Genomic DNA, 24,355 nt, shown 5'->3' with positions numbered 1-24,355 from the left:
TGAGATTCTTTGACACATAAATTTACTCCCCATTTGTTTCTTTTTCCATTTCTTTTAGTCATAACCTCTTTTCTTTTTTAGCTCTACTCATGTATATATATATATATATATATATATATATGTATATGTATATGTATTTATGTATGCATATATCTTTATACCTATTTATGTCTTGTCCTTTCATCCTATACAGTTTGTTTATGTTTAGCTGGTTTGGACCGAATGAGCCCTGAAGCAAAAAACCTCCTCCTCCACAATCTGTGTTGAATGCCAGGAGACTGGCCCAGGTTGTTTTCAAGGTAAGCCCTTCGCCAGCCCTGTTTCTGTTCTTTGAGAAGCTCTGAGGGCTCCTGATGGGATTAGGTTCAGCTGGTGTGGGCCAAATGATCCCCGAACCCCCCCCCCAAAAAAAAACCCACCCAAAACAAAACAAAACAAAAACAACAACAACAAACTCCTCCTCCACTATCTGTGTTGAGTTCCCAGAGACTGGCCCAGGTTACTTTCAAGATAAGCTCTTCGGAGCAACCCCTTTGCTAGCCCTGAGGTTTCTGTCCTTTCAGTAGCTCTGAGGGCTCCTGATGGGATTGGGTTCAGCTGGTGCCCCTAAAGCTGGGACCTCCCTTGAGACTCAGATGGAAGGATCCAGCCAGGGGGCTACAGGCTTCCCCCTTCTCTCTATGTTTCTCTGCCATCTGTGTTGGGCTTCCCAGAGACTGGCTCAGGTTGCTTTCAAGGTGAGTCCTTCAAAATAGCCAGACCTGGGGCTCTTTTGCCGACCCTGAATTTCCCACTGATGCCGTGGGCTCAGCACTCTGGGTTGGGAGGATGGGTCCTGGGATCTTCCTTCTGCCTGCCCCTTAGGTCAGAGTGATCTAGGGTTTTGGATTTTGGGGGGCCTTACCTTTTGATCCATGTCCAGGAGGAGGGTTCCTCGGGTCTGTCCTGTTGTTCAGCTTGAATTTCCGTGTCCTAAGAGCTCTCAGTTTGTGATCTGTAAGGAAGGGTTTCTGAGGTCTGAACTTTTGCAGCTTCTAAGCCGCCATCTTGACCAGAAGTTTATACAGAGATTTTTAATGAAGACTTAATAAACATATAGATTTCTGAAGAAATTTTGACCTGATTCCAAACATATAAATCCATTAAAAATGAAGTTTATAAAATGAGATTATTCTTAGTAGTAACCTAGAGACATAGATGCACAAGCTTTTCTGCAAATATAATCAAATTAGATTGTCAGTCAATATCTGTCCTGTGTTTAGCCACATTCCTCATTTGTCTTCCAAAGAAGAGGGAAAGAACAATCTAAAGGAAAATCAAACAAAGAGATGGAGAGAAGTGGTAGGGAAAAAGGAAGAGGGTGAAAGAAAGATAGTCTCACCCCACAGCAGTTCATCCCATAACCAACCACTCTTTTGAGGGAGTATACTGCATCATTGAAACACATTTACCAGAAAATGCTGGAGATGCAGCTATATCTTCCATATAATGGCAAAAGTAAATTATCAAAGGCTTACTACATCATTAAAAAAGCAAGTTCTTGAAGTAACTGTCTTAATTATCCCCCTATTTTAAACTACTCGCTAGCCAATATAGACCTAGTAAATGGAGCTATTGCTTTCCTCCTTTATATCCTACATGTAACACATCATAGTTTATAGGAAGGCATTTGAGGGCTTAAATTTAGGCCATGTTAATAATTCACGACTGATAAGTTCCCAGTAAGTTTTACAATATAGCAATATGGCAATTCTTCTGTTTTTCTTGACCTATTATAATCTTTTATATGTCACCACTCAGTAAAGAATTATTGATTAGCTTAATTACATGATAGCAAAATGTTGTCACCAGCACTTGCTAAGATGTAGGAATGACTTATTGTCCCGGCTTCGGCTTCAGCTGCAGTGAGATGGCTCCTGCGGGGTGCATGTGATTTCAGAGTCCTTGGGCACAGAATGACCCGATGGATGATGAGGGTAACCCCTTCCTTCCAGACAGTATTATTTACCAGATCTTCTTGAGCCTGAGCCATGAAGATGTGTTAGCCACAGGGTTGGTGTGCCACCAGTGGCAGGCAGTATCTTTAGATGAGTTTCTGTGGAAGGAGCTATTTTACCGATACTACCAGGTGGCTCCAGATGTCCCTCATCATCCAGCTGCTGCCTCCTGGTATGAGGAGTTTCAGAGGCTCTATGACACCATTCCTTGTGTGGAAGTACAGACACTGAGAAAACAAGCTGATCAGGTCCTCCACCTCAGCTTTTGACACACAGGATACCTTTTTCATCCTGTTCCAAGGACTGCACTGTAAATATATGGAACTGGCCATCTCACTCCTACAAAGCTCCAACATGAGGCCTTATAACTGGAGCTACACTCAGTTTTCCCAGTTTCCAACAGGATGACACACTGCTTCTCATGTCAGGAGTCTTCCTAAGGCCCCATAACTCTTCATCAGGAGAGATTGCTGTCATCAGCTTGGATAACTTTGCTCTCCTCTCATGGGTGCGAAACAAGCCATATGATATGTTTGGATGCGGGCTAAATGAAACCAATCTGATCATTGGGAATCTACACCGAATTGGAGATATGACATCCTGCTCTGTGCTCTGGCTCAACAATGCCTTTCAGGATGTCGTGTCAGAGAATGCTAATGTGGTGAAGTGGCTCTTCAAAATCCAGAACTTTAATGCTAGTACTATCTGTACTGTGATGGTGGCTGACTGCAGTCACTATGATAGCCCTGACCTCTTCCTCGATGCTGGAACCCAGCTAACTTCTGCCACCACCTTTCCTTGCTGGGTTTTTAACCTGGGTAGTGATGAGGAAGAGGAAAGCTGGAACTGACCCCCATTAGAAGCCCAGCCAAGGGGTGGGTGGGTGGAGGAGCAATGAGGGACTTCGGTACTTCCTAGATGATATCATGGAGGGGCAGGCATGACCTTTCTTGTCAGAGCAGGAATTGGAGAGCAAAGGTGAAGAGTTTCTGGCCCAGATTCAGACCAAAGCCCCTGAGACAAGCAGAGAAGGTAGCGACAAGAAGAAATATTTGATCTTCACTATTGGCTGCCTCACCTACTTCCCACACCAGATAGGGATTAAACAGATCCTTCCTCACCAGATGACAACTACAGGGCCAGTACTGGGAGAAGAGGGGCATTCAGATGAGTTTTTTGACTCATTGGATCACATGATTGACATCCATGGACACATCATTGGAATGGGACTGTCACCTGACCACAGGTACCTATATGTCAACAGCTGCTCATGGCCCAGTGGCTCAGTGGTGTTAGACCCTATGCAGCCACCACCTATTGCTGAGGAGATTGACTTACATGTGTTTGACCTTAAGACTATGAAGGAAGTAAAGAGGGCCCTCAGAGCCCACTGTGTTGTGACAAGGAAATCACTTTAAAACACTGATATATATTAATTTAAGGTCGCCAAGGAATTCAGCTATGTAATTCCTAAATGAAAACTCAAGTCAGCAGTCAATCTTTTATGGAGTTTAATTACAAACAGGAGGAAGAAAGGTATTAGAGATAGAGAGAGAGAGGGAGAGAGAAAGGGGAGAGAAGGGAATAGGGCTTAAATACCCCTTCTGTTTAGCTGGGCCAAAAGGCTCAAGCCCTTAGATAGCTGAGGCAAAGAAAAGAGATCAGTCCCTATCACTCACGTGACCAAAATGGAGAAACAGTCTCAGGGGCCTCCACCTCCAGCTTCCTTCAGAGCAAGCCTCTCAGAGCACAACCTCTCAGAGCAAAAACCTCTCCAACCAACTCCCAGTCCTCAGACCCTCCTATCTTTAAGGAAACCATCCAAGTTCCCTCCCCTCAGTTCTCACATCTACCAATCACTGTCCATGTCTTCCCTGTGCCAATGGTGGCTCTAGCTTAACCCAGGACCTCCCAGAGGTCTGTGGCTTTGCACATGTCTGTTGAAGGTCATATTCTCAAATAATTAAATCTTGATCTATGCTGCAGCCCTTCCTAAATCCTGTTAGGACTGAGTAGGGTGGAAAATGTATTTTCCAAGACCTGGTTCTGTCATTCCAAGTATCTCTATTGTATCAATTCTAAAATCAATCATGACTCAAAGAACTTCCTGTTCTATGCTTAAGCATACATCAAAGCCCTTTCCATTGTTCAGCAAAAGGTTTCTGTCCTAAAGTAATCTTAAAAAGGGAGGAGGAGGAACCTCCCATGCCAAATGGGGTTCACATTCCAATAGACTATCAGTAAGAAATTTTCCAAGTATGAAATTTCCTAATGGTGGAATTTCCAACATTTGTAAGTCTAAGAAATTTTAAGGTTTACAGTGCCTATACCCCCAATAATGAGTGCTTCTTCATCTTCCTTGATGTCAACAGGGATTTTGTTGCCAGTGGTGCAGAAGACTGACATGGCTCTGTCTGGAACTGACATTATGACATCTTCTTGGCCAAACTCCAGCATGAGGATGTGGTCAACTCACTGGCCTTTATCCCCCTGTGACAGGAGTTGTTGCTGAATGCCAGTAATGATAATACTATTAAAGTATGGTGGTCACCCTGTACTGTGTGTATCCACCAAGCCTCTCACCCATGGCCCTGTCCACTCTTCTTCTCCTGGCTGGGCAGCCAAAAGAGTTGAAGATCCCCACCTAGCTATCTTGAACTCACAAGTTCTTCGGAGGGGCAGACACCTTGGTTTATAGGAGACTTATAACTATCCAGGCCATTAACAAACCAGAAAGAATCAATAGTCAAGACTTCCATATCTTGGAAGAACAGTGTGGCTGTTCTGATAAACAGGACCAAGTCTTCCACCATATGATGACTCCTATCTTGATCTCCTTCCAAACCCAGTCTAGGAACTGACTTTGGAGAGTCTGCCAAGTGACAGTGCCTATCATACCCCTGCTCAAGACCCCTTTTTTTATGGCAACTTGATCCTAAGCTGAAGAATCTTTTCCCATTCTTGGGCTTGTAGCAGTTCTGCCACAAGATGTCTTGGGGGCACAGCCGTGTGTGACAGCAAGAATTTGTTGGCAGAATTATAGGAGAAAGAAGAGTTCTAGAGTACTTCATTTCTATCTCCCATCCCTACAACTGGGTAGGATTTGTGATTAGAAATAATTTTACAAAATATATTATTTGAACCTTCCTTTTACTTAAGTTTCAATGTATTCTATTTCAAAGCTAGGATTCACAATTTTTGAGGTTTGTAAGATGCTTAGTTGTATGGGCTTACCAGGGAGCCCTGGGCCCCTTTCTCAGGAGTTAGGGACAGCCATTCTGATAAAGGACTCTCCTTGGAGGTTTTCACTTCACACGTGTGTTTTTTTTGGGGGGAACACTATAGAACATTTCACATAGGCCATTGACCCACCAAAGATATTATTTGTTTCCCAAATCCAGTTCAAATGAGTTCATTTCTTGAGATTTTTTTTTTTTTTTGGTAACAGTTTCTTGGTCTTGGTTTCACTCAGTTTGGCTCTCCAGTTGCCTTGGCCTAGCTGAGGATTATAACAGTTGAAGCAGCAGAGTCAACCTGTTAACGAATGGTACTATCATTACAGGGTCCAGGGATGGAGGTGGTTCCTACCCCATATTCTGCTTTGCCTCATTCTTTTCCTAAATAACTTATTTGACACCAGCATCAGTAGATCCTTTCCTGGTAACTTGGTCAGGGGCCTGTCTGGGAAGCTGTAAGGAGGTGTTGCTGGATATTCCTTGGTGAAATTGTTGGTATAGGTCCTTGTGGGGTCAAACTGCATGTCCTTTCCAGTATACCTCACTCCAGCCATGAATAAACACTGGTTAAGAACAAAAAAAAAAATAAGATGTGGGAATAAAAATAATAAACAGAAATAAATAAATAAATAAATGAATAAAGTCATGCCATTCTAGGTAATCAGTACTTTGAAGATTCTTTTTTGGTCCTCTGTAGTTCACTGTATGGTTCTACATGCTTACAAAAAAGGAACTGGTATTAGAAAAATATAGATGCTAGAAGATATATGCTAAGGGAGGAGAGAAGAGAAGCATCTACTAAGACATTTTATGTTGCTGTAAATAAAGCAAACCCAAAACAAAACAGGATTTTAGTCTCTAATCATTAAAGTGGTACCAGGCCACCAACCTCTGAAATCTAAGGCATGAGGAAAGAATTATCATGTGTGCTTTTTCACTGGTCATCACTTGCATTTAATATATTTGTTTATGTATGTGCAAGTTAATTTCAGAGGGAAAGTGTTGATTTGTGGGTAGAGTTGGGAAGACTAGGGGTTTGTGGCCTGAGATAGATAGATAGATAGGTAGATAGATAGATGGATAGATGATATACACATACAAACATTAGATTCATACATAGATGTTTTATATATTGCCCTTTTCCATTATGAGACTTTTATTAGATCAGAGACCATATTTTTGTCTTTCTTTGATATCTGCTTTGCTTAGCAACAGTTCCTAAGCACATAATATGTGCTTAGTATATGTATATTTTTACCTATTGACAAAACAAGTGAAGAAAAAAGTAATGTAGCACTCTCTTAGCTATGTGAAATGAGACAGATTCCAAAATTAAAAATTGTGCCTTTTAAAGTTGCTTCTCTTTATATTTATAGAATTTTAACATAACTGAAGAAGAATTTATAAGTTGCATGGACTCAAGAAAACCATCTCAGATCATTTTTATAGAAGATACCCTTTAATAATTTGCTTTAAATGACTGGTCTATGAAAAACTTTAACAGCAATTTAAAAAAACTCTCTGAAATGCTGTAGGGAGTATTTAATCATGAATGGTAACGTGTCTAGTTATATGAAAGTGTTCGGTAGGGAATAAATTCAGGAAATAGAAACATTCAGAACATTGATGAAATTTGCACATACTAAAATTAGGAGGTGTGGTAACATCAAGAAGAGAAACACGTTTAAAATAAATTTGGACAATTTATTATTACAGATATCACAAAATAAAAGATATACGCAATACCAGAATGTGGGCTAGCATACATTAGGATAAATTTGAAAACTAAGTAATTTACCAGTGATTAGAGAAGAGAATCATGCATTCTGTTCCATACCTGAAACAGAATACAGGTGATTTCTATTAGAAGTCACCCAGACACAGCATGTTAAAAAATAAGCCTCATCATAATCTTCTATTCCTCCCACCCCCAATAAAATAAATGAGGGGAAATAGACCCTTTTGTAAGGGGTAAAATTAGGGGTTATTGACTGGTGACTATTCAATCCCAATAAAATACTAAAGTGAGTTTGGGATTTTTATGGTGGTTTAATTATAATAGAGAGAAGAAATTAAGGAGAGAGAGAGAGAGAGAGAGAGAGAGAGAGAGAGAGAGAGAGAGAGAGAGAGAGAGAGAGAGGGCGATAAGATTTCTCTGGCCTAGCCTAAGCCAAGGGAAGTTCAGAGTACTCAGCCACATGGCCTCCAAGAAGATTAAAATAGCTCAGCTTCCAGCCATGAGGTCTACTCTCAGATGAGGGGCTCCTAAGAGGATAGTGCTTTAGGAGGTAAAGGAAAGGAAGAATCAGCTTAACCACTCACCCGGGTCTCTCAAGGAAAATGCCTCACCTAACCCATGCTACAGAATTTCTCCAGTCACCTCACCAGTAAGCTGCAACCCTCAAACTGCCAAGATGCTCAGCACACTTCCATGAGCCACACAAGCCAGAGAGAGAGCCACATCTCCATGAGAGAGAGGCCAGAGAGAGGAAGTGGCATGAAATATATAGACCACTTTTTACATCACTTCCTGCATCTCACATGTACCAATGGTAGCTTAAGCTTGACTTGGGACACCCCAGGGGGTTTGTCAGTTGTTTTCTTATTTGTCACTTGTTAGCACATGTCTGTCATAGGCCATCCTCCCCAAAATTATTCCTTAAGTAGAGATGTATACATTTCTGGTTGCTAGGATTTTAAAGACTAATCAGGGTGTAGAAAATCTAAAATTCACACTTCCCCTGATGATGGCTGGGGGACTAGTATCCCCAATCGATCACTAAACATAATCATCTTATACCTCTAAATTCTAACTCTAGGTGCATACAAAATTTTACCTTCTAAGAGGAAACTACAATAGTTAGAAAGAAGAGGAGAATAGAAGAGAGAAAGACAGCAAAACCAATGTTTGCTGGGCCCATTGACAAAAAACCATTTAGGGAGTAGTCCCTTTTGGGCATAAGAGTATACATTCAAAATAAATGTTCAACCACAACCAAGGTTCATTCTGGATCTTGTGATATTATAATAATATATATCAGTCTTTAAAACTGACTGATAATATATTAATTTATCAGTCTAGTCTGATAATATTATAATATTATATAATAATATTATATAATATAATAATAATAATAAATAAAATAATCAGTCTAGAATGATATATATTAATTTAAGGTCTCCAAGGAATTCAGCTCTGTAATTCCTAAATGATATACTCAAGTCAGCTGCCAACTTTTTTTTATGGTGTTTTAATTACAAACAGGAGGAAGAAGGTATGAGAGGCAGAAAGAGAGAGAGAGAGAGAGAGAGAGAGAGAGAGAGAGAGAGAGAGAGAGAGAGAGAGAGAGAGAGAGAGAAGGAAAGGGAGAGAAGGAAAGAGGTTTTAAGTACCCACTCTGCTCAGGTTGAGCCAAAGCAGGCTTTAAGGCCCTGGAAAGCCAAGGCAAGGAAAGAGATCAGTCCTTATCACTCATGTGACCAATCTGGAGAAAAACAGTCCATGGGCTCCTCCAACTCCAAGCACCAGCCTCCAACTGCCTCTAGCCCTCCTCACAGGAAGTCAGTAGAACTGCAGAGGCTGTTCTCTACCTCACTTCCTGCATCTCACATGTGCCAATGGTGGCTCTAGCTTGACCTAGGACCACCCAGAGGTCTGTCCTTTTTGCACATGTCTGCTGAAGGTCATATTCTCAAATAATTAAATCTTGAGATTTGTTGCAGCCCTTCCTAATCTTGTTACCCTGAGTAGGGTAGTAGATTGTAGTTTCCAAGACCTGAATTTGTCATTCCAAGTATCTCTATTGTTATTGATCAGGAAATAGCAAAATCTGATCTTCTAAAGAATGGTCTGAATAGGGTGGAGTAGTTTTGAAATTCACAATATTCTTGATGTAGTGTAGGTTTTCAGGCATTTTTCTGCAACAGTTCAGTCTCTGGATTTAGGAATTAGCAAGCTTATTTCCTAGAAGATCTTTCTTAAACAAAATTTTTAAATCTTGGATTTTTATTAAATACAATCCTCCTCCCCCCCAAAATGGGTGTTAAGAAACACCCAGTTCAACTCAGGATGCATGGTTGAGTTACACGGGTATATGAGTCAATTATTTAAAAAAAAAAAGAAAAACCAAAAACATAAAGGGAAAAAATGGAACAAAGTTAACTTTTTGGGAGAAAAGAAAAAAAAATTCAAAATCAGAATAAAAATACCAAAATCTATGTATGTAAAATTTTGAGTAAATAAGAATAAATTCATAATAGGCTCTTGTTTTAGGGTTCAGTAAATTTTTAACAGGCCCTTGTATTAGGGTACAATTAAAGTAATTTCCATTCCACTACTCTTTAGGACAGAATGCAGTAATATTTCACTTACCCATTTGCAGCCAAGACTACAAGAAGTTGCCATACTATAAGAGAGAAAAATGACCAGATTTTTGTATGTGATAGGGAAATGTCATTCCCTGGTCTGATTCTACCTTCATTCTCAGGGATAGGGGAGAGAGGATGATAGCCAAACTTTGGTACTTGTCTGTAAGTTTTTCACAAAAAATGTGGATACAAGGAAGTCCTATGTCTTAACACATGTCAAGCATCTCAACCTCGAGTCTCACACTAGGCTCAATTCCTTTCGTATTATCTTAGAAGTGCATCAATTCTACCTGGATTGGTTTCTTTCTTTTTGACCTGTGTGCTCTTTCTGGCACTATTCAGATTAAGTCTGTGCTTCTATGGCACTGTATAGATAAAGTCTGAGCTCCTTTTTTTTTAAATCCCATTTCCTAGAATCAGAAACAAACATTAATCACAATCCCATAACATTTATCAAAAAATGGCAGGTTCCCACGGTTTAAAGTTTTTTGGGTATGCATTGATATTATAGCACACACACACACCCATACATATTAAACTTATATTACTGCAGAATAAAAAATTGATTGTATGTACTTTAAGTACAAGAAATGAGAAAAAGGAAAAAAAATATTCTAATCAAAATAAAAGAAAAGCAATAATAAAAATAAGGGAAAAATTCAGGAATTCAATGTGTTCCCAAAAACAGTATCTACTTGTCTATGGATTATTATCTCCAATGCACTTGATAGGATACAGTCAATCAGTCTCAATAGAAGATGCTCTCTTTACATGTGAGCAATGAATCCAAGAGTCCTTCTCTCCAAACTTTATAGATGTTGGAGTAGTTAACAATATTTGGAATGGCCCTTACCACGAAGGCTGAGTTGCTCCAGTAGGCTGGAAATTCTTTATGTACACCTTGTCTCCTGGGTTCAGGCCATGAAATATAAAGTCTAGTGGTACGGCTTGTACTGCAGTTCCAGATTCATGGAGTTTATGCAGTTTGTACTGTAATCCCTGTATGTAGGAAGCAATAGTAGTATCTCCCCTTAATAGTGACGTATATGCAGGGAAGAAAGGCTTAGCCTGTATAGGTGGATAGGTGAGATCCAAAAAGCATTTCAAATGGTGAGATGTGTAGGTCTCCTCTGGGTCTGCTTCTAAGATAAAATAATGCCAGAGGGAGAATTTCAGGCCATTTTAAACCTGTCAGTGCATAATTTTCCATTCATAGTTTTTTTTAAACCCTTACCTTCCATCTTGGAGTCAATACTGTGTATTGGCTCCAAGGCAGAAGAGTGGTAAGGGCTAGGCAATGGGGGTCAATTGACTTGCTCATGGTCACACAGCTAGGAAGTGGCTGAGGCCAGATTTGAACCTAGGACCTCCCATCTCTAGGCCTGGTTCTCAATCCACTGAGCTACCCAGCTGCCCCCCCCCCCCATAGTTTTAAATTCTCTGTTCATTCTTTCAACTTGACCCAAGCTCTGGGGATGATATGGTGTATGAAATTTTGGAGTTATCCCCAAGCAAGAATATATCTGATTTAGGACAGTATCAGTAAAATGACTTCCTCTACTCAATCAATATGTGCTGGCAGGCCAAAGCGAGGAATAATCTCTTTTAAGAGCACTTTAGCAACAAAAGCCATTGTGGCTTAGGCTGTAGGAAATGCTTCCAGCCATCTGGTCAGTTGATCTACTATGACTAGAGAAAATTTATAATGTCCAGCTTTTCGCATTGTTATGAAATCTATATGTAGGTGCTCAAAAGGTGTGAAAGCCAGAGGATGCTCACCAAAGGCTTTGCCACAAAAGGCATGTTGGTTATATGCTTGGCAGGTAGAACAGGCTGTGCACATTTTAGAGGCTATAGTAGTTATAACAGGGGCTATCCATAATCTTTTAACAGAGTCCATGATGCCCTGGGTACCAAAGTCATTATGTTTATGAGCAGATTGGCAAATTTGGTGATAGAAACTTCTAGAGACCAGGGGTTTTCCTTCAAATGACATCCATACTCCAGTAATCTGTTTTGCTTTGAACTTTTGCTTCCATTTTTCACTTCCTTTTCATTATAGGAAAGTGATAAATTTAAGTCCTCAGTGGTTGTCAATGTTAAAAATTAATTCAGGTCCTTCTATGGCTGCTAGCTTTGCAGTAGTATCTGCTCGGTCATTTCCCCTAGAGACAGGGTCAATGCTACCTGTATGGGCAGAACAATGGACTACAGCTAGGATTTCAGGCAGCTGTAAAGCAGAAAGAACTTCATTAATAATTTCCTCATTATCTATAGATTTTCCAGCTGAGTTAAAAAAGACTCTCTGGAGCCATAGCATCCCGACTAAGTGACAAATGTCAAAAGCATATCTAGAATCCATATAAATTGTTGTCTTTTTATCCTTGGCATTTATACAGGCATGTTTCAGGCTATGAGTTCTGAACCTTGAGCACTAATATTAGAGGACAGTGAAGCTGATCACTCAGTGTCAAAGTCTGTGACTACAGCAGCTCCAGTGTAGCATACGCAATCCCTCATGAAAGAAGAACAATTAGTAAATAAGATCAGATCTGCATTGTCTAAGGGACTGTTCAAGAGATTGTCTTGAGGTTTATCTGCCATGGACACTAGTGTTTCACAACTGTGTAATGGTTTTCCTGTAGTTGGTAAATTTGGAAGCAAGGTGGCAGGGTTAAAGGTTGCACAGTGTTTTAGAGTAATATTTTCATTGTTTAACAGGGTTATTTCATACCTTGTGATTCACTGATAAGAAAAAGCCTGTTCTTTGCCTTACCATAAAATGCTTCTACCTCATGTGGGCACATAATTGTTAATGGGCATCCCAATACTAGATCAAGAGTTTTTGTTACTAGTAAGGCTGTAGCAGCTACACCTCTAAGCCATGGTGTTGCTCCTGAAGCTAATGGGTTCGGTTGGGCCAAATAATAAGCAATTGGATCCTGAGAAGGTCCAAAAGTCTGAGTTAAAACACATGAAGCTACCCGTCTTTGCTCATGTACATACAAAGTAAATGGTTTGTTATAATCTGGGATGCCTAGAGCAGGTGCAGACAGGATAGCCTGTTTTAGATCTGACAGAGCTGAAAAGTGTTCTGGCTCTAATTTGAGGGGTTCAGAGATAGAATCCCTTGTTAGTGCTATAAGTGTAATTTACCCATGACAAGGAATTCATTGTCTACAAAACCATGTTGCTCCTAAAATTGTTCTCAACTGTTTCTTAGTGGTAGGAGTGCTTAATTTTTGAATATTTTCAATTTGTTTGGGAGAAATAGAATGGGTACCCACAGTCAGGATGAACCCCAAATATTCTACTTTGGGGAGATACCAATGAACTATCCTCTTTGAGATCATATGCCCTCTTTTGTGTAGTTCCAAAAGAAGGTGTTTACTATCTTCCTGGCATGCTTCTGTATCTGTTGAAGCCAAGAGTAGATCATCTACATGTTTGATTTATTTACTGTTTTAAAATTTTATATTTTCTGTGTCTTGGCTCAAAATTTGTGTGAATAAATTCATGCTTTCCATGTAACCCTGGGGCAGATGACTCCATGTATTCTGAGAGCTCATCTAGGTGAAAGCAAAGATATGCTTGGAATCCTCATGAATGTGTATGGAAAAGAAGGCTGAGCAAAAGCCTACTATTATAAAGTATGTAGCTGTTCTAAGAATAGAACAAATGATTGTATTCATGTTGGAAACTATAGAGTGTCTTTTTATTTTTTTATTTTTTTTAATATATTTTATTTGATCATTTCCAAGCATTATTCGTTAAAGACATAGATCATTTTCTTTTCCTCCCCCCACCCCCCATAGCCGGCGTGTAAGTCCACTGGGCATTAGATGTTTTCTTGATTTGAACCCATTGCTTTGTTGATAGTATTTGCATTAGAGTGTTCACTTAGAGTCTCTCCTCTGTCATGTCCCCTCAACCTCTGTATTCAGGCAGTTGCTTTTCTTCGGTGTTTCCACACCCATAGTTTATCCTTTGCTTATGAATGGTGTTTTTTTCTCCTGGATCCCTGCAAGTTGTTCAGGGACATTACACCGCCACTAATGGAGAAGTCCATTATGTTCAATTATACCACAGTGTATTAGTCTCTGTGTACAATGTTCTCCTGGTTCTGCTCCTCTCGCTCTGCATCACTTCATGGAGGTTGTTCCAGTTTCCATGGAACTCCTCCACTTTATTATTCCTTTTAGCACAATAGTATTCCATCACCAACATATACCACAGTTTGTTCAGCCATTCCCCAATTGATGGACATCCCCTCGTTTTCCAGTTTTTGGCCACCACAAAGAGCGCAGCTATGAATAATTTTGTACAAGTCTTTTTGTCCATTATCACTTTGGGGTACAGACCCAGCAGTGCTATGGCTGTGTCAAAGGGTAGATATTCTTTTGTCGCCCTTTGGGCATAGTTCCAAATTGCCCTCCAGAATGGTTGGATCAGTTCACAACTCCACCAGCAATGAATTAATGTCCCCTACTTTGCCACATCCCCTCCAGCATTCATTACTTTCCTTTGCTGTTATGTTAGCCAATCTGCTAGGTGTGAGGTGATACCTCAGAGTTGTTTTGATTTGCATCTCTCTGATTATAAGAGATTTAGAACACTTCTTCATGTGCCTGTTAATAGTTTTGATTTCTTTATCTGAAAACTGCCTATCCATGTCCCTTGCCCACTTATAAATTGGAGAATGGCTTGATTTTTTGTACAATTGATTTAGCTCATTATAAATATGAGTAATTAAACCTTTGTCAGAGGTTTCTATGAAGATTTTTTTCCCAATTTGTTGTTTCCCTTCTGATTTTAGTTACATTGGTTTTGTTTGTACAAAAGCTTTTTAGTTTGATGTAGTCAAAATTATTTATTTTACATTTTGTGATTCTTTCTATATCTTGCTTGGTTTTAAAGCCTTTCCCCTCCCAAAGGTCTGACATGTATACTATTCTGTGTTTACCCAATTTACTTATGGTTTCCTTCTTTATGTTTAAGTCACTCACCCATTTTGAATTTATCTTGGTGTAGGGTGTGAGGTGTTGATCTATTCCTAGTCTCTCCCACACTGTTTTCCAATTTTCCCAACAGTTTTTATCAAATAGTGGATTTTTGTCCCAAAAGCTGGGATCTTTGGGTTTATCGTATACTGTCTTGCTGAGGTCGCTTTCCCCCAGTCTATTCCACTGATCTTCCGTTCTGTATCCTAGCCAGTACCAAATTGTTTTGATGACTGCTGCTTTGTAATACAGTTTTAGGTCAGGGACTGCAAGGCCCCCATCTTCTGTGTTTTTTTTTTTCATGATTTCCATGGATATCCTTGATCTTTTGTTCTTCCAAATGAACTTTGTTATGTTTTTTTCTAAATCAGTGAAGAAGTATTTTGGTAGTTCAATGGGTATGGCACTAAATAGATAAATAAGTTTGGGTAGGATGGTCATTTTTATTATATTGGCTCGTCCTATCCATTAGCAGTTAATGTTTTTTCCATTTGCTCAAGTCTAGTTTTAGTTGTGTGGCGAGTGTTTTGTAGTTGTGTTCATATAGTTCCTGTGTTTGTCTCGGGAGGTAGATTCCTAGGTATTTTATTTTGTCTAAGGTGATTTTGAATGGGATTTCTCTTTCTAGTTCTTGCTTCTGAGCTGTGTTGGAGATATATAGAAAAGCTGATGATTTATGTGGGTTTATTTTGTATCCTGCATCTTTGCTAAAGTTGTTGATTATTTCAATTAGCTTTTTGGTTGAATCTCTAGGATTCTTTAAGTAGACCATCATGTCATCCGCAAAGAGTGATAACTTGGTCTCCTCCTTGCCTATTTTGATGCCTTCAATTCCTTTATCTTCTCTAATTGCTACTGCTAGTGTTTCTAGTACAATGTCAAATAGTAGAGGTGATAATGGGCATCCTTGTTTCACTCCTGATCTTATTGGGAATGCATCTAGTTTATCCCCATTGCAGATGATATTAGCTGTTGGTTTTAGATATATACTGTTTATTATTTTTAGGAATGACCCTTCTATTCCTATGCTTTCTATTGTTTTTAATAGGAATGGGTGTTGTATTTTATCAAAGGCTTTTTCTGCATCTATTGAGATAATCATGTGGTTCTTGCTAGTTTGCTTGTTGATGTGGTCAATTATGTGGATGGTTTTCCTAATGTTGAACCAGCCCTGCATCCCTGGTATGAATCCTACTTGATCATGGTGAATGATCCTTCTGATCACTTGCTGGAGTCTTTTTGCTAGTATCCTATTTAATATTTTTGCATCTATATTCATTAGGGAGATTGGTCTATAGTTTTCTTTCTCTGTTTTTGACCTGCCTGGTTTTGGAATCAGTACCATGTTTGTGTCGTAAAAGGAGTTTGGTAGAACTCCCTCTTTCCTTATTATGTCAAATAGTTTGTATAGTATTGGGATTAATTGTTCTCTGAATGTTTGATAGAATTCACAGGTGAATCCATCAGGCCCTGGGGATTTTTTCTTAGGAAGTTCTTTGATGGCTTGTTGGATTTCAATTTCTGATATGGGATTATTTATGAATTCTATTTCCTCTTCTGTTAGTCTAGGCAGTTTGTATTTTTGTATATATTCATCCATTTCTCCTAAATTGGTGTATTTATTGCCATATAATTGGGCAAAGTAATTTCTAATGATTGCCTTAATTTCATCTTCATCGGAGGTGCTGTCCCCCTTTTCATCTTTAATGCTGTGAATTTGCTTTTCTTTCTTCCTTTTTTTAATTAGATTGACCAGTACTTTGTCTATTTTGTTGGTTTTTTCAAAGTACCAGCTTCTTGTCTTATTTATTAAATCAATAGTTCTATCACTTTCGATTTTATTATTTTCTCCCTTAATTTTTAGGATTTCTAGTTTGGTTTTCTGCTGGGGGGTTTTAATTTGATTGCTTTCGAGTTTTTTCATTTGCATTTCCAATTGATTGATCTCTGCTCTCTTTTGTTTGTTAATATAAGCATTCAGGGATATGAATTTACCTCTGATTACCGCTTTGGCTGCATCCCAAAAGATTTGAAAGGATGTTTCACCATTGTCGTTTTCCTCGATGAAATTATTAATTGTTTCTATGATTTCTGGTTTAACTAAATGGTTTTGGAGTATCATATTGTTTAATTTCCAATTGGTTTTAGATTTGTTTTTCCATGTACCATTACTAATCATTATTTTCATTGCTTGTAATCTGAGAAGGCTGCATTCATTATTTCTGCTTTTCTGCATTTGTGTGCTATGTTTCTGTGACCTAATGTATGGTCAATTTTTGTGAATGTGCCATGTGGTGCTGAGACGAAGGTGTATTCCTTTTTATCCCTATTTATTTTTCTCCATATGTCTATTAATTCTAATTTTTCTAAGATTTGATTCACTTCTTTTACCTCTTTCTTATTTATTTTTTGATTTGATTTATCTAAATTTGATAATGGTTGGTTTAAGTCTCCCACTAGTATGGTTTTATTGTCTATTTCTTCCTTCAATTCTCCTAGTTTCTCCATTAGAAATTTGGGTGCTATATTATTTGGTGCATACATGTTGATTAATGATGTTTCCTCATTGTCTAAAGTCCCTTTTAACAAAATATAATTACCTTCCCTATCCCTTTTGATCAGGTCTATTTTTGCATTGGCTTTATCAGATATCATGATTACCACTCCTGCCTTCTTTCTATCAGTTGAGGCCCAGAAGGTCTTACTCCATCCTTTAATTCTGACCTTGTGGGTGTCAACCCGCCTCATGTGTGTTTCTTGAAGACAACATATGGTAGGGTTTTGGATTCTAATCCATTCTGCTATTCATCTATGTTTTATGGGTGAGTTCATCCCATTCACATTCAAAGTTATGATTGTCATTTGTGGACTCCCTGGCATTTTGATAGCCTTCCCTAATTCTAACCTTTTCTTCTTCGGCTCTACCTTTTAGTCCAGTGATTTACTTTGAATCAGTCCCCCTTGTCCCCTCCCTTGATTTTTCCCTTTTTAGTCCCTCCCTTTTTGTTCCCTCCCCCTCCCCCCTCTCTTTTTGTTCTCCCTCTCCCCCTCCCCCCCTTGGTTTTCCCTTCTCCCTACCCTTGTTGTGTAAGATAGAATTCAAGATCCCAATGGATCTGGATGTTTTTCCCTCTCAGAGTTGATTTCCCTGAGATTGAGGTTTAAGTACCCCCCCTCTTCCTCTCCTTCTTATAGGAGTTTTCTTCCCCTCCCCTTCCCATGTGAATCTTTGTGTGAGAACGATTATTCTATTTGGTCTTTCTTTACCCCCTATTCATACATTACATTTTCCCCACATATTAATATACATAGATTGATATAAATGTAGTCCTTATAGAAGAGAGTTTGAGTAAAAGAAGAAGATAACATTTTTCCCCTTTCCTTAATATTTACCTTTTCAGGTATTCCTTGCTCTTTGATTTTCGGTATCAAACTTTCCACAGAGCTCTGGTCTTTTCTTTGCAAAAAGTTGGAAGTCTTCTATTTTGTTGAATGCCCATACTTTCCCTTGGAAGTATATAGTCAGTTTTGCTGGGTAGCTGATTCTTGGTTGGAGACCCAGCTCTCTTGCCTTTCTGACGATCATGTTCCATGCCTTACGATCATTCAGAGTTGAACTTGCAAGGTCTTGTGTGACCCTGATTGGCATTCCTTTATATCTAAATTTTCTTTTTCTGGCTTCCTGTAGAATTTTTTTTTGTTTGGTAGCTTTGGAATTTGGCAATTACATTCCTGGGAGTTGTCTTTTGGGGATTTAGTGTAGAGAGTGTTCTGTGAGCTCTGTCAGTGGCTGTATTGCCCCCTTGTTCTAGAATCTCTGGGCAATTTTCTTTGATTATATCTTGTATCACCATGTCCAGTTTGGTGTTTATTTCTGGCTTTTCTGGGAGTCCAATTATTCTTAAATTATCTCTTCTCCCTCTATTTTCCAGATCTGTCATCTTGTCGGTGAGATATTTTATGTTCTCTTCTAATTTCTTGGTATTTTGGCTTTGCTTTATTAATTCTTGCTCTTTTACATGATCGTTGTCTTCCAGCTGCCTGATTCTGGCCTTTAAAGCCTGGTTTTCCTTTTCAGTTTCATCATACCGGTTTTGTAGATGCGTGAATTTCTTTTGCATTATTTCCCACTTTTCCTCCCAGAAGGCTTCCATCTTTTTGGTCATTTCTGATTCAAATTCTTCATAGGTTTGTGGAGAGTTTCCATTTCCTTTGGAAGGTTTCTGAGCATTTTCTTGTATATCATCTTCTATCTGCTCTGTATTTTGTATTTTGGCTCCATAGAATGTGTCCAAAGTCACCCCTTTCTTCTTATTTTTCTTGGTATTTTGGGGCTTTTGTGCTTCTGTGGAGTTTTCCATCTCTGAATGTGGAGGATTAGCTTTTCTTATCTCTGTCTGGTGTTCAGAGGCTTTAGTCATGGGCAGATTGTCGGTTCTATGAGCTTTCCCTGGGTTAAACTGAATATGCCTCACTGGAACTGGAATGGAAGGGTTGGACCACGAGGCCATACTCTCCCCTGGCTCTCTGCGTCGGGTTACTTTCCGGAAGTTGCCTTCAGAATAGCTGGCCATGAGGCTGTTTCGTCGGCCTGCGGGGGGGGGGGGGGGGGGGGGATGGGCTGCGGCTTCCTGGAGCTCCGAGGGCAGGGACTTTCACTGAGACTTGGATAGCAGGATCCAGCCTGTGAGGCTGTCTTGCCCGCCCTGAGGGTTGCTGTTGTTTCAACCCTGCTCTCTGCCGGGGGTGCTCCGAGGGCAGTGATTTTCACTGGGACTCGGATAGAAGGCCCTGAGGGTTGTTGTTCCGAGGACCCTACTCTGTGAGCTGGGCCGGACTGCTGCTTCCTGGAGCCTTGGACTCTGCGCTCCTACCCCTTAGGTCCAAGTGATTTCGGGTTCTGGCTTTTGAGTGGGGCCATACCTTTTGATCCAGGTCCAGGTCCAGGAGGAGGGTTCCCAGGGTCTGTGCTGTTGATCGTTTTGAATTTTGGCGCCTTAGGAGCTTATAGTTTGAGATCGGTCGGGAAGGGTTTTCCTGAGATCTGAACTTTAGCTTTCTCTAAGCCGCCATCTTAACAGGAAGTCTAGAGTGTCTTTTTATAATGTGATTGTTCACAGCCCTTAAATCCTATATGAATCTATAGAGGTGCTTGCCATCGGGCCCTATTTTTGGTTTTTTAATGGTCAGCATGGGTGAATTATATTCAGATTTATAGGAAGTTATGATGCCCTGATTGATTAACGAGTTTATTACCGGGGTAATGTCCTCTATTGCCTCCTTTGTGGAAGGGTACTGAGGAATGGAAAGAGGTAGGCTAGATTTAGCTTTTATCTGCACAGGAATAGTTGACTTAAGTAAGCCTACATCTGAAGAAGATGTGCCCCAAAGAGACTCTGGTATATCTGCAGGTATTGCAAAGGTTGGATGCTTTTCCCCCTCCTGGCTCTCTGAGAGAAGGGTAGGGAGTAAACTTAAAGGTTCCTCAGATACTTCCAATGATAAGGAACCATCTGGGTAGTAAGTTATTGTGGCTCTGAGTTTGCATAAAAGGTCCCTCCCCAGCAAATTTAAAGGGGAGTCAGGCATCAAGAGGAAAGAATATTATACTTCTAGGGGTGCTACAGAAATCATCCTAGGGGAAAGCTTTTTAACTCTTTGGAGTATCCCTGATACTCCCATTACATTCTCTGGCCCAATGTAACAGCAACATAAATCAGGTTTACTCTTTAATACAGATCTGGAAGCTCCAGTATCTAGAAGATAATCATAATAGGTGTTACCCACCTTTAAGGTAACATGGGGTCATCAGTATAGGGGGGCAGTGGATAGGGACAATGGGTAGTAATACATCAGGGTATGGAAAATCAAAGGTTATATCCTCTGATTTCTGTGCCCTGGTTCCCCCCTCCTCGACACCTTCATAGTACTTGGGAAACGCCTTGGAACCCCCCTGAGGTGCATTAGCACCCTGAGTATTTTTTGCACAAACTCCACTTAAGTTATATTGTTGTGGAGTCATTTGGTTTGAGTTATCATTTTCCCAATTTCTATTCCTATAGTTATCATTCCTAAAGTTGTGGTTTCTATTATTATTATTATAGTTATTATTATAAATATTATTATTTCTGTAGTTGTTATTAAACTGCAAGTTATTTCTGGTTGCCTTGAATAAATTTCTATACTCCATCATTCTGTGGTCCTTATTATCACAGATTTGGCAGGTAATGTATCGATAGTTAGATTTTTGGAGAAGGGCAAGTGCCATGGTTGAGTATCATGCCCTTTTCCCAGTTTAGCAATCTTATCTGTTAAATATTTCAATTGTTTCTCCATTTTCTCTTTGTTTACCTTTGAAATATATAGAGCAGTTTTTTCTTAATTCATCAAGATCCATTTCAGGCTACCTTGGACAATGAGTTCTAAACTAATCCCTGATCACTTTGCAAGAGTTATTGACAAAGTGCTTTCTAATTTGTCTAGGCATTAATGGTATGGACTTCCCTTTAGTCACCCATACTTGGAATCTAGGGAATCACTTTCAATTCATCCATCTCTTTATACAGTAAGCAAACAGAAAACTATAGAATCCCAGAATATGATAGCTGAAAGCATTAAATATAATCCAAATTATTTATTTACAAATATGTAAACTGAGGCATATAGAAGGAAGTAACTTATTCTAGATCACTTAGCTATTCATAGTAGTCAATTTTATAACTCGTTTTCTGTATCCAGTATTTCCTTCCAATTTGATATTTACTATAATTATATCTTTGATTTAGACTTACTTTCAATTCCTGCCATATATACCAAGTTCCCATCACTTCATGCCTAGTTGTTTTAATACCTTCATAAATATAAATCATTTTCATCCATTTAATCTTTCTAACCTCCAATCCAATTTATTGGATAAAACTCCCTAAGGTTCTCTTTGTTTTATATTATTTCCCTGTTCAAAAATAGGCAGTGACTTCCCATTGTGTACAGAGTAATTTCTAAATTCCCCACTCTATCTGTCATTCATAGATCATAATAGTTTGACTCCAACTTACCTTTAAAATTGTTTTATTGATTCAAAAGTGTTCTTACTTCCCAACTACTCTCCATCCTATCACCATATTCCCTATAACCAAGTACCTTTAAATGAAACAAATCAACACTAATCACATCTGACAATATATGCATCTTTTCCCCTTCTTGTCCACCACTTTTCTTCTAAGGAAAACATATTACACCATTAGCCTTCTAAAGTTAAAATTGGTAACATCATTGATCATGGTCTGTTGTCTTTCAATGTCCAGACTCTCTTTCCAACCTGATCTACTATTTCCAATTATAAAGTATCCAAATGCAGCTCTACAATTATTCCCATCATACCTGAAAATACTATGATAATTTATAACTTATTTGGATATTTGATTGTATTATATTCCCTCCTAGAAATGTTGTCACATATTTCTTTCTATATGTCTTTTTCATCTACTAGATCCAGTTCATATTTGAAACTAAAAAAAAAGAGAGGTTTACCTTAGATGAATTCTAAGGACTTTAAAAAATAATAATGATTATAATGACAATGAACATTATACTTCGCATCTATACAGCACTTTAATATTTACAAAACATTTTACAAATATCTAATTTTATCCCCATCACTACCAACTGTTTCAGGTAGGTTCTCTTATTAGAGTCATTTTATAGATAAGGAAGGTGAGGAAAACATAGGTTAAGAGACTTGTTTGCCCAGTATCACACAGTTCATAAGTGCTTGAGAGTGCATTAGAATTCATCTTCTTGACTCTAGACCCAATGCTATACATTCAAAGTTTCCTCATCATTTATTTGAAAAATAAAATCTCATCTTTGTCACATAGGTTCCATGACTATATTCTCCTTGTTATACCCCATGTTTCTTCATTCCTTGTATTCATATAGCACTCATTATCTATATCAGAAAATTAATATTTTGTTTTATGATGGATAGTGGTAGATAGGATCATCAGGAAAGACAATAAACTAGTCTTTGAACACAAATCAGAGGAAGAATCATGATAGACTTAGACAAAAGTCAGAAAATTTGTATTAGGATATTATCTACAATACTTCCTACCTATGTGTCTGAGTACATTAACTTCACCCTTCTGAGTCAAAGTTCAGTCATTTGGCCATTTAAATATATATTATCTTTATACTCTTAGTTCAGTGTTTCTTGCTCATATATAGCTGAATTTTTAAAGCAGAGCATGAGTACCTTTAGGTCAAAGATACTGCTTTATACTTGTGTATACTCTATAATTCCTAGCACAATGCTCTGGGCACACTGGGAGTTAAATGAGCTGAATAAATGAAATCAGTTATTTGGAGAGGTTGGAATCATATCTTTATCTGAAGTGTAGATTAGAGAGCCAATTCTTACATTAGTAGCTGGTGTTTTGCACAACTGTGGACCATAAAAATATGATTAAAAAATTCAGACCCCAAGCAAAAATTTCAGAAAGAACCCCATTATCTTTTGTTATTTGCAAACCAGTCCCATCTTTATCTCATATACAAGGCCTCACAGTGCTAACTTGAACACAATTATCTTCTTTAGGAAGAAAAAAAGAATAATTTTTGTACTTTCTTTGATAAAGCAAAATCACATAAATAATTGACCTGAGATTCAGTTTCCTTATCTATAAAATGAAAGCACTGATAGATAAGTTACCAAAGGCTCCTTCCACCTGTAGTAACCATTGATTTGATGATTCAACCCTTTAGTAAGCTAAGTAACTTATTTTCAGTAAGTGGCCAAAGTATATAGGTTTGGAATAGTTAAAAGTGAATTTCAACATTAATGCTCTGTTGGATACACCTTAAGGAGTCTCTGATCCTGTTCAGTAACAGCCCCATTTGAAATAGGAAATGTTTGATTTCATAAGTAGGTGATTTTTCTCTTGTTAGCTTGCCCTCTTTACCACAGTTTCTTTGCTCATGCAATCCCGTGTCTAGAATGACTTTCCTTCTAAAACTATGCCTACTTCTGAAAATAGTCACCTTGTCATAGCTCCATAGATTTAGAATTAGAAGGGAAATTATTTTCAATTAGTTCAAAACTTATATTTTTTAAATGAAGTACCTTAGATCCTAAAATTTTAATTGATTCACCTAACAGCACACAAGTAGTTAAATGACAGTTAGGCCTGGAATCCAAGTGCACCCAACTTCAAATTCATTGCTCTTTGCATGATTGACCTAAATATAGTTAACATAGGTTTTGAATCTTTCATAGAATAATGTATATTTGCTCACTCCCTTAAACTATCTATGCCCTATTGAATATATGTAAGTGGTTTCTTCTTCCTCATTTTACTCATAACATTGAATATTCATAGACCTTCATGCTGTGATTTTCAAGTTGGTTCCTTCATGCCATTTCTTCATTTTTCTCCAATATTAGCATAAATACTTGATCAAGTGTAAATTGATTAAAGATAATCTAGGCAATTTCCTCTCACTTGAATTATAGTAAAAACTATTTATCTTCTTTCGTCCTCTAATCTATACCTTTTCCAATTCATCTTTTTTTTTTACCAGTAAATACTTGACTAATATTTCTAATGCACAATTTTAATATCAGTCTCTATTCTCCTAATGTTACCCCATTTATTAGTGAATAAAATACAAATTCTTAACCTTTCCTTCAAGGCCCTCAGTTTTCTAGTCTAACTATATCTCACACTATTATCCTATCCTTGATATTCCAACCCAA

The 24,355-nt window shown here is 38.5% G+C and overlaps 1 pseudogene; it reads left to right on the top strand.

Moving 5' to 3' along the window:
* Nucleotides 1–1,917: 1,917 nt before the first annotated feature.
* On the top strand, nt 1,918–4,631 carry LOC100017794 (F-box/WD repeat-containing protein 5-like; annotated as a pseudogene).
* The last annotated feature ends 19,724 nt before the right edge of the window (nt 4,632–24,355 follow it).

This window comes from Monodelphis domestica, chromosome 5, assembly GCF_027887165.1.
Source record: "Monodelphis domestica isolate mMonDom1 chromosome 5, mMonDom1.pri, whole genome shotgun sequence".
Taxonomy (NCBI): domain Eukaryota; kingdom Metazoa; phylum Chordata; class Mammalia; order Didelphimorphia; family Didelphidae; genus Monodelphis; species Monodelphis domestica.
This window is presented reverse-complemented; position numbering and strand designations above follow the sequence as displayed.